The 13,831-nt window shown below is 39.2% G+C and overlaps 1 protein-coding gene across 4 annotated transcripts in view; it reads right to left on the bottom strand.

Annotated features, from left to right (window-relative positions):
- shank3a (SH3 and multiple ankyrin repeat domains 3a) overlaps positions 1-13,292 on the bottom strand; it is a 174,517-nt gene extending 161,225 nt beyond the window's left edge. For 3 of the 4 annotated variants that reach the window (XR_010928391.1, XM_067589523.1, XM_067589524.1), the window contains exon 1: positions 13,155-13,292. The gene's annotated coding sequence lies outside the window, so the exon portion shown is untranslated. Of the gene's footprint in view, positions 1-12,954 lie in introns of all 4 variants that reach the window. The other variant, XM_067589522.1, reaches the window with a different exon arrangement.
- Positions 13,293-13,831: the final 539 nt, after the last annotated feature.

Raw genomic sequence — 13,831 nt, 5'->3', positions numbered from 1 at the left:
TTACTCTACATGTATGCAGCTTCAGTCTGCGAGGTCTTTAGGGCAAGGAAAATGGATAACTGTTACCCAGAGCTTGTTGTGTAGCTCAATATTCCCATTTTATATAGCAATCCATGGTCCAATGGGACTCCAATGGGTCATGTACTGCAAAACTGACACAATGTATTTCAAACACCCCCCTCCACAAATTACACATTTTCATACTAGTTTCAATCAAGATTTAAAGATATTTTTAATTGTAAGCTGTGTACAAGCTATGCGGTTTCAAATACACCTTTAAAGAAGTATCAGCAGCCAGAATGCAACACTTAAATTATACAAAGTGACTCTTATCTAGAATTATCTGAGTAAATCAATTGCAAGATAAATAACAACAGATCACACAATTAGAAGCATTAAGTTCTGGGAATGTGGCAGAGGGACCTGAGATGGCTTGCCGTCAATAAGCAACAATGATTCCCCTAGATAGCAGGGGCAGGACCAGGGAGGGATTTCATCCTACTTGCATCATACAAGGATAAACTGTGTGGGCAACAGCGCTTGAAGAGATCTACATACAAGGAACAAGTTATCTGTTTGGACAAATGGCAAGAGAAAAAGACAGGGAACAAAGACTGAGGGTTAATATGCAGTGCTCTTTTTACTAAACTTGATCAAACATTTTTTCTACCTTAATATTCCAACAAGTCCTCCATATTAAATGAGCAAATACGTTGATTGACCATGCACTCCAGAATGACACACAGGAGCGTTTTCTAATATGGCGCCCCTGTCAGCAGTAATCGGTAAACATCATTTGTCTGTCCTTTCCAAAACCGTTAAAAATCACTGTCGAAAAAAATCATGATATTTTATGATGTGACAATGCTGTGGTTAAGGTCTGGTTAAGTTTAGGGACAAAAGACACTTGAATAGGTTTAGGGAAAGATCATGGTTTGTGTTAAAATGATCATTTTGTTGAGGTTAGAGAGATATGTGGTGTGGGTTAAAGTTACTACTTCCTTAAAGTTAGGTGACCCTTGTCTTCATGGCTACAATAATAACCACAGGGTTAAGGTTACGGTACAATCCTAGTTACAGTTTTTGAAAAACTGTCCCGACTTGTGGTTGGGAACAAGAAACAAACCGTGGTCTCCTGAGGCAAAGTCCACTGTTGGGTCATAGCCTCCATCCACCCCACCTCCTCCGAATGAGGAAAATTGTCAACTTTTATATACATCATCTGAACTGCACAACTGCTCTGAGTTATAATTACTATGGCCACTACATGGCATCTGTCACTAAAGGTGACAGACCTATTGTGTCGCTGTTCTTGGGAGGACAGTCTCTAATATTGTAGTGCAGTATAGAAGGCTTCTACAATCTGTTCTGTCACATCTAAAATGTATCAGACTGTCGAGACACACAACTTACGGCGTCCCAAAGATTATTCAAAGCTGAAACAATAAGTAAAATAAACAGATTAGATGACAGACAGAAAACTTCTCTGTAACAATCACCAGCGATGAACTGCATTAGTCACAAATAAAGTAAAAATACAAATCACACATGGATTCCAGCTTCTCACGCACAAGGATAAAAGCTTTTCTGTTTTCTATCACTAAAAATTGAGTATTTTGTTTGGACTGTTGGTCAGACAAAAAAAGCAATTTGAAATCATTACTTTTAAGTAGTGGGAAATTGTTATGGATATTTTTCAATATTTTCTGACATTTTATGAAAATTAATATATTATTCATTTATGAATAAAAAGAAAATCTACATCTTTTCCACTAATGTAAATAATCATTAGTTGCAGCCCCACTTACAATGTAATGCTTAGGATAGTCTAATGTATGAATAGACATTAAACACCCACATTTATAAACATATGAATTTAATTTCAGATTAAGATGAGATGTATCATCACGTCCCATTTCAGGGGGGTCCCAAACAAATGCTCACAAAACAAATGGAACACAAAACAGTACAAGACACAATAAAACACAACACAACAATGACAAAACAAAGAACAAACAACCAAACAAACAAGAAACTAACAAACAAAACAGAAGAGTTACAACCTTAGACTAGACACAGTCTGGACACACAAAAGAAAAATTATCAATCTATAAAGGAGCAGTGATAGTATCACTGAAAACATAGGCAGTTTGTTGTAAGATAAGAAAACAAAACATTTTTAAATAAGCCAAATGATGACAGAAAACAGATATTCACAGGTTACTTTTTCCAATCAGAAGGAGCCCAAAACATAAAAGCTTTTTTACCTACTTCCTGAGATACAAATCATCAATCATAAAGAGGACCTTCATGCTATACTACACTTCTAAAATAGCTGCATAAACTGAATAAGAGCTCAGGTAATTACTTGGCACTGGTTGGGCTATCTGATTAAACAGTTAAATTTTATTAGCATACCTTAGAGTGGATAATAATTTAATATTATCATTTATCATCTTTTCTTACAGTTGTATAGTGACAAAATCCACCTGCACCTCTAACAACAATGTGCTGATATCTTTTAGCATTTAAGAGACTTGGCAGGCAAAACAGCTACCTAAAAATGGGAGCTACTGGTGTACCTATAGGTTACCACTGCAGTCCAGGTTCTCTGTCTCACTTCCATTGCTGGGGAACATTAAGAGAGTGGACTAGAATTATAAGGAGGCTAGCTCCCATGCCTTAGCTAACAGCTACTGCCTCTTCTCTCTTCAGCTCAGATCTCTTTCACCCCACCCCCTCTCACCCCATCTCATGCGCTCCAGCCCAGTGAAAACAAAGTGAATAATTCATGACCATACAAAGCAGTGTGTGCATGGATCCAGTTGAATATATGCGTGTATCCGAAACATCCGCTAGGCTTTAAAAACCCTTGCCATAAAGCTCTACATGAGGACATTCACAAACACCACTTAAGTCCACTGCAGGCCATCAGCAAGTCCTACCTGCTTCTCTCTATGACAACCACACAGGGGGGGGGGGGGGGAAGGAGGCAGAGGAGGGGACAAAGATAAAGGTAAGCAGCTGGCTAAGGTAGCATGAAGCAGAGAGGGTCAGAGAGGATGTGGCTGAGACAGTCAGTGGGCCAAGAAAAAATTTGGGAGGGAGCGTGGAAGAAAAAGGGAGGGTGGCAGAGAGATGACAGAAAAGGGAAGGTGGGAGAGCCAGTGAGAGGGTGGGAGAAAGGGAGGGAGAGCGTTGCATACAGTCAGCTTTGACAAACCAGCCACATAGCCCGTGGCCTGGAGTAAATGTGATAACTGTTCACAGACCCCATCAGAGTCTTCTTCACGCTCCTCTACACCTGGTAAAGCAAATGTCACGGCCACTCACAAACTGAAGTCACCTGGGGCCACATTTATTCAGACACACACACACACACAAACACACACATATTCCTTATCTCTCTGTCCCTTAAAACATCCCATTCTCTTGCTACCTCCCTCTCCCTCATAGTGAATTTGGTCATTCGTTGGTGAGGCTGAGAAGCATCAAACAAAAAGAGAGAATATGGAATTAGCTGTCTGCTATGGTGTTCTGCAGTACCTGTGTGTTTGAAGGGATTTTTCAGGCTACCAGATATATAATAGGCTGATTAGTCTTTCAATAAAACTGACCTCAGAACAGAGCAGACAATAGAGATAAAATATGATTAATATCAATTTTTCGGATATCAAATCCATGCGAGATTTAAGTTGGCATAAGAAATGTAATACTGGGTGAGAATTGGATATTGAGATTCACTGAATTAAATTATAATTTGTATTGATTTTTGACTTTTCAGTTTGTGCCTCGGTTTCCTCCTCTTTCCCTCTGGTGGCACGAGTAACTGAAGGAAGTGGAGCACACTTTAGTGTCAGACTTGGAGGAGGGCTCTCTTCCATAATTTCGGAGAGGGACAGATATAGGACTGTATACCGGAGTTCAGGTGGATGGCTCCATGGGAAATGGGAGGGTGTAGCTGAGGCATCAGAAGTCAGATTGTTAAGATGGAAGTGGCTGCTCTCTTAGCTCTTATATAATGGCTGATGCAATTTAACTAGATGGTTCAATGCCTTTGGTATAACCTAGCTGTGCTTGCAACTCCTAAAACTCTTCTGATGGACATTAAGAAGACGCTGGTGAATTTGCTTTGGTCTTGACATTAATGGCTGATGGCTGCTCTCCTCTACCAGCAGAATGGTTGATGTTGATTGGCCAGGAAAGGGATGAGGCAACTTCATGTTTAACAGGACTTAAATCTGCTAGAGAAGACAAAGATGTGCCCTGCATAGTACATAATGCCGGTGTGTGTCTGAAAAGAATCTTTGTTCCATAATCCAGTGTGAAAATGTTCTGATACCCTATAGCAGCAACTTATCTTCCATGTCCTGTAACAGAGGCTTGAAAATCCACCAAAGGTTTTGTTAACCTGACAGGATTGGACTTTCTAAGGCTGCTGTAGAGGATAAGACAATTCATCCTCTACTTCAAGCCTCCGGTTGTCTGGAGAAGCCATGTATGTAGAATTTGTTGAGGTCAAGAGCCTCATGGAATCACTAATTATTTATTTTTTTGGCATTTTTGCCTTTATTGCATAGTGGGCAGTGAAGAGGGAGACAGGAAATAAGGGGAGAGAGAGAGAAGGGTGTGACACAAATAATGCTTCCTGGCTGGAATTGAACCAGGGACGCTGCAGTTATTCGGCGTGGGCAGTGACCATTTGGCTACCAAGGCGCCCCCATTACTTAATATTACTGTAACAAGTATGAATCTGCTATATCTTTAGTGGATGTCTTATGGTCATAATGTTAATGTTTTTTTCTCCCAGACATGAAAACATCTCATCTATGAATGTTTGAGGGCTGTATAACAAAATACAGTTTAACCAGTGGGAGAAAATGTTCTCACTGTATGTACCTTTCAATTGTCCTGTGAAAGCTTATAGAACTGCAAGTATTGTTGTTTGAATGTGTGTGTGCACACATACGGTGGGATGCTTTGTTACAGTAGCCTTCCTCATAGTCAAAGTGTCAACAGACACACACACAGCTTCCCTCTTTCTGACATACGCACATATACACAGCCAACTCGCAGGGATTAGTCACTCAGTGTAAACAAAACACTGCCTGACCCATCCAGAGCCCCGGGGCCACATGCAGAGGCCCCATATGGAAAATTAGTCATGCGCTAAAAGATTCTGGAATCAATACTCTACAGTAGCTGCACCACATCCCAAAGCCACGGTCTCTATCCAGTTCGCATGGGCTGACACAGCAAGCAGATGTGCCCCCACTTCTTTCTTTCTCTCTCACACACACACACACACACACACACACACACACACACACACACACACACACACACACACACACACACACACACACACACAGAGCTCACATACATGAAAACTACAGTAATATTCCTAGGCACACAACAGGGTAATCATAATGTTATGCCATTTATGAGTTATAATATCAATATGTGTTTTGATTTGGCTAGGCAGAAGAGAAAACCTGCTTGGCAAGCTCCTTCACTATGGCTTTTCAATCTGTCACCCCTACAGACAGAACTGGATATGTGACAAACTGACAGAGAGAAACATTTTAATGTAATGGAAAACCTATTGTATCTCTGTTTTTGCCTATACTGCAAAGAATACCTTTGAGGACATGGCTATTTCTACTTTCTGTCAGAGAAGATTTCGCACTGGGTAATGCATCACTGGAGCTGATGTGACATTTTAAACACTAGTTTGTGGTACCACATTCTTTTACAGACAGTCCTATAAATATGTAAAATCAAACAATGATATGCAAAGAAACTAAGAAGAGAATACTGTGACCACACAACAGTGAGGTTGTGAGGTGAGACGGTTTAAACAAAGCTGCGCTGGACGTTCTCAATGAGTTGTGACAAAAAGCAGTCATAGAGGGTATATCAAGAAAAGGCAGAAAGAACAAGTGATAGAAATCACTGCATATTGAAATCTATAACCACGCAGCTTCCTCACTGATTTTTCTCCTCCTGTCCTTGCTCCTGGTTCTTCCTCTTGTTTTCAAACAATTCCTGCTTTCATTAACTTTCCTTATGTTTATGAATTCTCTTTCTGGGACCACGGAAAGTTGTGGATGTACAGTATCTGTTGATCTCTGTGTTTCCAGGGTTGCTTCTGGAGTGGCTCTTTGATGCAGCTTGCCTATTAATAATCAATGGGGCTCCCCAGTGAGAACTTCATAAAGCCTGCCAGCCAATTAAGACCTGTTTCATACCATGCACTGCATTATCTCTCCACACACCACCACAACTCTTAAAAGGCATGCTGGGGATGTTGGGGAGGTCAAGGATGTCACTGTGCCGGGCTCAACTCTATGCTACACTGGGGAATCAGGGATTGTGCTTTTTAGTGCACAATACTGTCACTCTTTTTTCATTTGGACTTGCACAAACGGTTACTAAAATTATGTGCGGTCAATTCTGAATCATCAAGCCAAACCTGAAGTCGATTGGCTGTAACGAGAGATACAGGCAGTATGTGTATGTCCTGTATATACTCAGGGTTTACACATACATAGTTCTGCAACCCAAGTAAACTAATTGGGTAAATATATAAACATTTAATGACTGATATTCAGTCAATATTTAGAGCAAACACTAACTTACATACACTACTGGAACTGGACGAACCAGAGCTTTTGAACTGTTGACAGCTGTCTCTTCAATCTATTACAAGGCACTATTAACATTAGTAAAATGAGTTTCTCTTATTCAGTGAAATACTGTAGTTTAACACACAGAGATATAAAATCATAAGAAAAATCGATATCATTTAGACATCATTACCTTACGCAATCAAACATCTCAAATGGCCGATCACATTAAGCCGTTTGCTCCCTTGTTAGAAACTGTCACGCAGCAGGCTCTTGCTAGGCTAAGTGCCAGCACACCTCCTCTGCAATGAGCCAACCGTACATAATGAGCGCACTGCACCATATTGTCCTGTTGGCTAAATGGTTAGCTGAATCTAATGGCTTAAGTTTTGGAAAAAGTGCAAATAGTATCCAAGGGTACTGCACTTATACACACACACACACAGCGATAAGCTATGTCATACTAGGTGCCTCCCATAGCTACCAAAAACAAAACACCTGCTACGACATCATTAATAAAGGTGTGGCCAAAACTGCAACATGCTTGGAAGCTTGGAAGTCAGCCCATACAGAGAAGTACTACAGTAGTTTGGGATTTAATGAAATAGCTGAAACAATGCTGATCATAAAAACTTCCTTACAGCCAAAATAATGCTTTAGGATGGCTTTATCCAAGAAACATTTGTTGTTAATTTCAACACAACACATAACTGCAGACCAGACAACATTTACTGTTAAACATATCTCAATCACAAAAATTTCAAATTATATTTCTGTCCTATATCACAATGGATATCACACTGATCTTTCAATAGTGTGAAATATAAAAATATTCAATATTAGACCAAAAAAGGCCCGAGACCAGCAGAGGCTTGTTTGATTATGTTAGCTGACTGGTGGTCAGGTCAGGTCATGGTCAGGTGCTGTTTTCTGAAAAGGAATCAAAGAGTGGCATCATATTTTTCATTCTGTGATGCAACAACTGCTACTTTCTGTCGAGTTTTGGGGACCATCCCTATCTGAGAGCTTTTATGTAACTATAAGCTCACATCCACACAGAATGCATTCAAGTATTGAAAAACAAGAGGTTAGTCACCACCAAATGGACAACTGAATTTTGCCAGTGAAGAGACTTCTAACCCAGGGACAGTAAAAACTTTGATGGGTCACAGATAAAAACAGACCATGACAAAAACATACGCCAAACTGTTTGTGTATGACTGGGGATGCATGAGGATGCTTACTATGTGTATATACACAATAATCTGACCAGATTTTGGAAGGTTGAGGAGTAATTAATGATGCAAATCTGCCAAAGGTAGATGCCTCCTACTAAACACAACTCTCCTGCTGCTCATGACTAGTAAACAGTTGTATCTTTTAGATGGCCACAAACTGTTCAGTGCATTACTGTAAGTATGCTAGCAATCAATGAAGCATTCAGAGCAGTTTGAACTCGTCTTTAAAAATGAGATAAATTTTGGTTTTGATTTGAAGATATGTACATGCTATAGATAAAATTTCCATTTTCACAGAGAAGCTCAATATGCACTGTAGGGTAAAAAGCAATAGCACAGCTTTTTTAATCTGAATGTGAATATAGGTATTGCAGTTAGAGAAGAGAGTGACTCCAAACCAGTAGCTATATTTCATCAAAGCGCTTTCTTTCAAAGCCTCTATAGACACCCTGTCAGAAAATGTAGCTGCTGATTCAACAGGAGGGCTGTGGAATATCCTAATGAATCCCAGAGGTGATCCAGTGGTCACAGAGGTGATATAAAATGATATACTTTAAAACATAAGTCGTCATAGCAACTCAGGAATCCCTTATATCTGAAAATATTTTAAAACCTGAATGAAAGTGTTATACAGTTTGAAATAGATCAAATTATGGCTTGCAATAACACAAACCAGTTAATTACTCGATGCACAATGAGAGAATACATATTATCGGTGACATGTGAGACACTGTTGACCATTTTCTTCCTGTAGCTGCAGGAATCATGATGGAATAATCATGGAAAGGGGTTAAACTAACTACAATGTGTTGTTATGTCCCAGCATCCTCCCTCCATACAGTCCTAAATATTTTACACTGTTTACACCATTGTTGCCCTTAAACCCCACAGCATTCTATCTTTGTATGTACACTTAACCATGTAAAATTGAGAAAGAAATTACAGGGAGTGTAGCAGAGAGAAATTACTGTAACACTGAGAGGGATTCTCCTAATTCATTTTTATACATAGGGAAAGAAAAAAGAAGAGGCAGACTGAGGGTAAGCCACTATTCATTAGCAGGTAAAGATCAACTCATTTGATCTCTCTAAACCAGGGATATAAGTCATTACTAAGCCATCTATTCCAGAGCTTTTATGACTATTGATCTGCATCTCTCATCTGTGACAGAAACATACTGTATCTGGGTCACGATCCAGTCTAGTGGCAGTTTGACACATCAGAGTGGAGCTCTGATCTGGGACGTCATGCGAAGCAACATCACTCATAAAATCTGAAAGTGGGGTTAGTATGTGTGTGTGTGTGTGTGTGTGTATGTAGAAACATTAAAGCTGGGGAAAAGCTAGGATTATTGATCTTATATCCCACACATAATGACTATTTCTACCAACAGATACAGATTTTTTAGTCGTGACAGTCAAAATGGAACAAATATTGAATGAATGAGTAAATACATAAGACAACACACTATGATTAGTGCGTCGCTAGGCAACCCCCCAATCCTGCAAGAACACAAAATCTCGTCTGGGACTGTATCAACGTGAAGCACACATTTTAAGAAGAATAGTTTGTCTTACTAATTTAAGCTACAATTTGCATGGAAAAGGAGGAAACATGCTAACTTTGAATGAGATAATGGTTGTATAAATGTGGACAAAAGTGAGGTGAACTTCAGGTGAGCTGTGGTTCTACACTGAAACCTGGATGAATAAAGTTAGACTATCCAATAATTGTGCAATCAACACTATTTTAGTGATCACTTGATGTTTTCAGATTCATGCATTATTGTATTATATGTATTTATATGTATTATTATTTCTTTTGCTTGACAGGTTGATCAAAAGGCAAATTATTAAAATCATTAAACACTGCACTCTGATTGATTTTTAGCTCCTAACTCAACACTAACTGTCCCAGACAGTATCAGACTGTGTCTAACTTTGTTAGTTAACCATCAACTCCTCCAGTCAGGTTGTTGGTTAACCCTTGATGGGCTACAGATGAACACTGATATGCTGGTCATTTGCCAAGTATATATGTGAGGATTACTATTTAACACATGCCAGCTTTCCCTAGATAAATGTAAGCATAAAATGTATGGATGTAGTAGAATAAGTAAATATCATATACATATGTTCATTGGAGAGAAGTCTTTGCAGCAGGATTCTCTTGAGGTCTTAGTAAGTCTCTAGTCTGCACACGTATTAGTCAGCTGTTGCAGCAGCTCTTTTTTCCACTGTTGCTCTCTGTCATCTTCACTGATATAAAAACGGACAACAGTTGTGAGGAAACACAGTGTTTCAGCTCCAACCCATCCCTATCACTGTGAGTAATGGGTACAGAAGGGAAAAAGGTAGACCATAACAGCCACACATTACTAAAGGGCAATGCCTAACCAGATAAGGCTGCTTGCTGCAAAAAGTCTTAGCCTCATGTCTAGAATTAATGATTTCTTTTTTTGCAGTCTTTAATGAGAGGTAAAAGAAGATATAATCATGAACAAGTATGAGAGTCCTTTTTGGTGCGTTGGTTAGATGGAATGAATGAAACTACATTGACTTTGAGAACTTCACATGCTAACACCGTAGCCATAGAGCAATGTCAGGGACTAGGGGAACAGTACACAAGTCTCATGTTGACTGATCGTTGTTTGACTTCCGACATCCTGCTTGATGTACAAGCATCAGTCAGACCTTGAGGTACTGTAAGTGCTGTGTTGTCATGCCTAAAATGCTGCTTTTTTGTGTTTGGCATTTCCCTGAACTGACTCCAAGCCTGAAGTTACCTAAAGTGAATACTTCCAAGAAGATGCACGAGATGAATATGATCAACTGCAGATTCATAACCTAATATGCCTGAAATGCTGCAATGCTTCTAGTGTTTCCATCAGTTGCCTGATGTCACGCAATTAATTTGCATACAAATAGATGCCAGGGACATCAAGAGGAGGTAAAATATTGAATCATGAAAACCAGGAGGAAGTGAATTACACTGTGCAAGACTGTGTTGATTGGTGTTTGAAAAACTGGAATATTATATAATGTGAGCCTCTTCACAGTTATGCAAACGAGATGTGGCATTTATGTGCTCAAGATTTTAGGGCATCATTACAGGAGATGGCGAAACAACAGTGCACAGATGGTATCAAGACATCATTTGAAAGTGACAGTCTTTGGGTGCATCCGGGGTTTGCTCTTGGATAGCGCCTCAATCTCTCTTTAATTGTGCGCTCTTGTGTGACTTGCCAATATACATACTATTTGATGTGCCTGCTTACTGCCGTTATGCATTACGCTGGATACCATGGTACAGAGATTTGAAATATTTTAACTTTCTTCTAACCCCTATTCAGATGAGTAATGGTGTTAGAACAGGAAGTGGTATCAGATGAACAGCATAAAGCTAAAATGAATCATATCTGCTTTGTATCCACACAATTATGATTAGGCTAAGTCCCTCCATCCAAAATATTTTCTTCACCAACATGATATTATACTTCCAGACTTCACAGTGGCTTTAACATTTGCTTTCCAAGTGGTACTAGCCAAATTTATATTCATAGTATGTTTATACTCAGCGTCCTTTATAGACTGAAATGACTCCAGAGCCCACCTTCCATCAACTTTTGGACTTGAAAATGATTGACAAGTAGGCTACAATACTCATCACTACATTTCATTACTACTAGTCACCGTGAACATCGGCTTGATTTGCCCCTGCTGTACTATGTTATATTAAGGTTTGTGAATTGGAATTGTTTTTATAGGATTGTTTTTACATTGTTAAAATGACTACAGAATCAATATTTTTATTTGTTTGAGGCATACAATTTCAAGGCATATAGATTTTTGACCATTTTGATCAATTCATCCATTCTTCATCTGTCAAAGTCTTTATCCTTTCCTGTTTCATCAAGCAATAAGAAAATGTGTCCTGAACCTGCATTCTCAGTAAATGCATTAGCAAAACCCTTTTCTGAGAGGCATCATCGATTCTGAAAAGCTATTTCCCTCTTCTGCCACTGCACACCAACATTACCTGGTGCAGAGAGTATATTAAAGGGCACCGCTGAAAGTTAACTCAGCCTTTTCTCATCTATTAGCTCCCCAGTGCTGCTCTATTCTTCTCATATTATTTCTTTATTTGGTGCTCAAATGTCCACAATAATTATCTTCTATTTTGCCTCTTTTTCATTCATAAATGTTGCTTGTGTACACTTAACAATTATAAACTACACTCTTAGAACTATTCAGTTATGCCACTCATGACACGCGGATACGAAAAAAATCCTGTTTTAATATGGTGATACTCGCCATACACATGAAGGCCTATAATAGAAAATGAGAATATGAATTTTCAATAAACAACCTACTTGTAAAACGAACAACTTGGAAATATTTGCCAGTTTACACAAGATTAAGTCTGCTACGTTTTCGTGTGTAATATAGAAAAGATTAAGTGTTAGTGTTGTTTACTGGCTAAATTTAACTTTAAAAAAAGCCAATATAACAGTGCTTAAAACAATTAGGCTAGTGCTCAATCTTTGAGTCAACTGATAGAAAACTGAATGACTGATTTCATAAATGATTAGAAATTGAAGTCATCATTTATCAAGTAACAACACAGTTGACGTGAAACATCACCTACACAAAATCTGTGCTGTACATGTGGTCCCCTCCACAATGTAGAAAAAAATATGAAGGTTTGAGTGGAATATTTGGTTTTTAACATGAATATTGCAAGATGAGGCAATGAAAGGATATCCTTGTTCAGACATGGAAGCTATTCTGTTTTTAACAGCAGTGTTATATTGGGGGTGGTTACAGTATTGCACAGCTATAATTACAGTAAATACATCTGTTAAATTCTGTTTGCATAACTTCCATTCCCCTTCTCCTGATATTACCACAGCATGTGCCAACACTTAAGCCTGTATATATTCCTCACTCTCTTTCTTTATCTCCCTCTCTCACACTCACACACACACACACACACACACACACACACACACACGGTATCCTAGGCATAGACTGTAAAAAATACTGGATGTAGCCACCGTTATGTCACCCATTGGTTTGTGGACTCACGTATTGAAGCCTCGAGTTTGCATTTTGACCGTCCCCATCTTGGATTTTTGGAGCCAGACGCTAATGCTAGCGGCTAGCTGCTTGCTTGGTTAGGACGGTGCATTCACAGACTATGGTTAACTGTGCTAATGCTAATGCTAATGCTAATCTTTGCTAGTGAAAAAAAGCGACTTAAAACCATTAAAACAAAATGTGCTTACCGGAAAAAAACTGAACTACTCCTTAGAGGGTCTTTTAGTACAACCCAAATGCTGAATAAGACTTTTTTCGGCGACCAATATGTTACAATTAACTTTCATGCACTGAAAACACACTGAAATAACGACGGCCAGGCCTATACTGTGAATCTAGGGTTACGCCATGATTGTGTTACCTGACCAACGGTGTCTCTGTGGTAGCGCCTGTCAATCAAAGCGGCCACGCCCTTAATTATGCATAACTTTAAACCTTAATAACATTTAAATGGGTGACTTATATAAAAATTCTTCCCCCGTACAGTTGTCATCAGGCTATAAAGACTAAACCGTTTTTTGTACAAGGCTGTAAACATGTTTATTTCTGCTGTAAAGTTGGGTGTTTTAACATGGGGGTCTATGGGGTTGACTCGCTTTTGGAGCCAGCCTCAAGTGGCCATTTGAGGAACTGCAGTTTGTGGCACTTCCGCATTGGCTTCATTTTTCTGCTGCCTGGTCCTAGGGCATTTTTGGGGACATTACATAGACCTATATTCATTTCCTGGACACACACACACACACACACACACACACATGAACACACTCTTTTCTCATTCAGAAGCTTCAACCATCAAATTCACCTGCTAACCACTTTTGCAACTGTCTCTTGAAAAGAGTGAGAACACTGTGGTGTCATCATGCTC

This window comes from Thunnus thynnus, chromosome 5 (genome assembly GCF_963924715.1).
Source record: "Thunnus thynnus chromosome 5, fThuThy2.1, whole genome shotgun sequence".
NCBI classification, from domain to species: domain Eukaryota; kingdom Metazoa; phylum Chordata; class Actinopteri; order Scombriformes; family Scombridae; genus Thunnus; species Thunnus thynnus.
The sequence above is the reverse complement of the archived record's forward strand: the minus strand, read 5'-3'. Positions and strand labels throughout refer to the sequence as shown.